Below are 3782 nucleotides of genomic sequence, written 5' to 3'. Positions count from 1 at the left end.
GTGTGGGGCACTGTGAGAATGAAGAACATTTCAGGGTGGACCCTAAGTACCCATGTGAGTAGCATGAGCATTTGAGAGCCTGAAAGAGAAGCTGCTTAGGAGGACAGCGGTCATGGACTCTCTGATACAGAAGAGAACTTAATTCTTTCTTATGATGCTCATCTCTCTTCAACAACCTCCCACTAGCTGACTCTGTTTTTATGATGGCAGGTATGATCTGTGGGGCAGTCTACTTCAACTCCAGGAAGTTCTGACTATTATAACATTCTTCCACAGAATGGAAATCTGTTTCCCAATTGTTCTTTCAAAGTATTCTCCAAGAGATATTTGAGCACCCCACCTTCGACAAGCACACCTATCACATTTTGTACACTCTGCTGTTATTTATGCACACTAATAATGCATTGTGCAGAGCTAAACTCCTAAATCTTTTTCATAGATGCTTTACTAACCATGCTTCTCCTATGTGTGAGAGTAATTCTGTACTTGTTTGTTTGCTTGCTTTTTACTCAGCTTTGGAAATTTACATTTCCACATTTTTATCTCAATAGATTCAACTTGCCAATATCTTTTTGAATCCAGACCCTGTCACTAGGACTATTCATTATCCCACTTGACTCCATATATTCTGAAGATTTGTTAAGTTTTTGTTCTATACTTTTATCTAATCGTTGATAAAAATGTTGAACTAGACAGAGCCCTGTGTCACTCCACTAGAGACCATCCTCTATGCTGACGTCAATTTACTAATCAGTATCCTTTGGGTTCATTTATTCACCTAACAGTTGTTAATTCATCTAATAGTCTCATCATTTAGTCCATATTTCTCCATCTTGTCCACAATGATATCATGATAGGCCTGGACAAATGCCCTGCTGAAGTCTAGATGCATTATGTCTACTGCAGTTGGCTGCTCTCTAAATCCACTATCCCTGTCAGAGGAAATGAAGCAAATCTGACTCTTTTTCAAACACGCCATGCACTTTGATGATTCTGATGCTTTGCTTCCGTACTTTTCTCTGCCCAGAATCTTCCATTCTACCTCACTTGCTTATTTCTATTGGTCAGATGACACCCCCTTGCTGAAGCTTTATTCTTCGACTCCAGACATAATTATTTCATGCCCAGTTTACTTCCCCAAAGCTCTTTATACATAGTATCATCCAGTTGTCTATGCCTATTTTCTTCTCCCTCATCTAGAATGAGCCATGTCTTATTTAATAAATGTATGATGACTTTAATTCAACTAGACCCTGGTGCCTAGTGACCATCGCTTCCTTTCCAAATACTCATAAATCACTCATTCCAAAATCCAATCTAGGACCCACAATGTGGTCTCTAATACCAATTCCCACTAAAAAGAACCAGGGCTCCTTTGAGAAATGGCTGATACCAGGTCTAGGCAAAAAGTGTAAAAGATGAGCCTGGACATCTTGCCATACCAGGAGGCAAAGAAGCTATCAAAGACCATTAGGTTCCTGTCAAAAAAAAACTGAGAAGCCAATTGAAGTGGTTTCCACTGGTCAAAGTTTGGATAATTTGAGCACAAATAAGAATAATCACTGCAATGAAAGAAAATACATAAAATATATTTAAACTTATTAGTTCATAATGCTGGGGGGAAAAAAAAACCAAACCCCACTGATAATCTCTGAAAGACACCAGTGAACAAACATACTCATTTTGAAAACTGGTAAATAAAGGGAAAGAATTCAGCATTCATCCTAACTTTCCAAACCTTACCATATCGACCTTAGGTACCCAGTAATAGATAAAGAAAGGTTTTTTCTTTATAGAAGTATTCTAGCTAATAAATTAACAAAAATGTTATTTTTTACATTACCATTTTGCACTCACTAAATCAATGAGATTATGTAATCCAGGCAATGACAATGGTTCCTAAAATTACTATGTAAAAAGCAGATGGGGAACTTTATAATGGATAATTCTAGAGGATAACACCCCAACACCACAGATCAAATCTGACATCATAACAAGAGATACAAGCAGCCTCCTGATATGGTGCAATAGGAAGTACATAGCACCTTCCTTGGGAAAAAAAAATCAAATTTGAATCTGCGACGCCTCTAAATTCAACTACCAGCTAGATGGGGTAAAAGGGGTAAAATATATGGTGACAGAAAGAGATATAACTATGGGTGGTGAACACACAATGCCTTACTGCTAAATCGTACACCTGAAACTTACTGGATTTTGTTAACCAGTTTCACCATAAAAATTTTTTTTTTTAATTTGAAAAATAAAGTAAATAAATAAAATCAACTACCAGTTTACAGGAAATAATAAAGGTTAGAAGTAAATGACACCATGGGAAGGCAATCAGCCAAATCCAGACTGTGGGTAATTCTGCAGCACATATGACCCATTTTCCACTAAAATAAACTGCAAAGAGAAAAAGAGGTGGAGGGACCTATAGATCAAAGGATATTTAAGAGACACAAGCACCAAATGCGGTGTGTGAATCTTATTTGGATTCTGATTTGAACAAAACTAACTTAAAAAGAAAAAACTTTTGTGAGACAATCAGGAAAAATTGAACAGCAGATAGAGATATGAAAAAATTATTGTTAATGTTTTTGGTGGTATAATGGCACTATGGTTATGTATATTTTAAAAAGAGTCCTTATCTTTTAAGGATAATATTGAAGGAGGAAATGATATGACTTAGATTTGCCTCAAAAAAATCTAGTTGGGGAGGCAGTGGGGGTCAGAATGGTGGGGCTTGGCGTGGGTGGGGATAATGAAAAAAGATTGACATGATTAGATAATTATATCTAGATGAGAGGTTCATGATGCTTTCTTTATACTGTTCTCTATTCTTTGTATTTGTGGGAAATTTTCCATAATAATTTTTTAATCCAATCCAGAATTTTACTTGAAATTGTTGTTTTCAGAAACCACTTTCCTTCTCTTTCTGAAATTTTAAGTGTTTGTCAGAAGAGCAATCTTTTCATTCTTTCATCCTCCATGATTCCACAAAACTCACCAACTATTTGGTGATCTCTCTGGCAAGTTCTCTCAGGCCATCAAAATAGAGATCTTGCACAACTCATTAAAGTGGTCAGCACCCTTCACAATCACTCTGACCATGTGAGGCTCTGGTTCTTGTCACTAAGGTTCACACTAATCTTTTCCATTCTAAAGCTCATTCTCTTTGACAGAAAAGACAGAATTAAAGTTGGAGTTTTATTGTCTACAGCCATGCCGCCCTGAACAAGCCCGATCCCATCTGATCTGGGAAGCTAAGCAAGGTCGGGCCTGGTTAGTACTTGGATGGGAGAATGCCTAGGAAAGATCAGGTGCTGTAGGTTTAAAAAAAATTAAAAAAATAAGAACTTGTAAGCTGACAAGGTCCTTGCAATCTGTGAGGTCAACCAAGGGTTGGTTGCCTCACCCAAAAAAATATAAAATTGGAGTTTTCTCTATCATTTCTCAACATTAAAAAAATCAATCCCAAGTAGTGAATTTGTCCCTTCTATCACCTAGTTCTAAACATAAGAAAAAGGCCTCTTTGTCATCGTTAGATTTTTATTTTTATTTATTTTTAAATAAAGCTGGACTTTGACATTTTGACTCTGTTTTTACAGGTCTCTGTCATCCTTAAAAATTACCCATGCCTATTTCCTTCTTTTGCATAGGAACACCTGTCTTATACAACCTCTCCTCTTTCTTAATAAGTCTTGTTCATTTATAGAAGCACAGTAGGAGAAGGTGGGCAAAACTTTTTTAGTGGTATTACCCAATGTTGGTGAGTATTGCAA

General features: G+C 36.7%; 1 pseudogene; it reads left to right on the top strand.

Annotated features, from left to right (window-relative positions):
• The first annotated feature begins 3212 nt into the window (after positions 1 to 3212).
• LOC112471547 lies at positions 3213 to 3332 on the top strand (annotated as a pseudogene).
• The last annotated feature ends 450 nt before the right edge of the window (positions 3333 to 3782 follow it).

The sequence above is a fragment of the Pteropus alecto genome, unplaced genomic scaffold (assembly GCF_000325575.1).
Source record: "Pteropus alecto unplaced genomic scaffold, ASM32557v1 scaffold57, whole genome shotgun sequence".
In the NCBI taxonomy this organism is placed as follows: Eukaryota; Metazoa; Chordata; class Mammalia; order Chiroptera; family Pteropodidae; genus Pteropus; species Pteropus alecto.
This window is presented reverse-complemented; position numbering and strand designations above follow the sequence as displayed.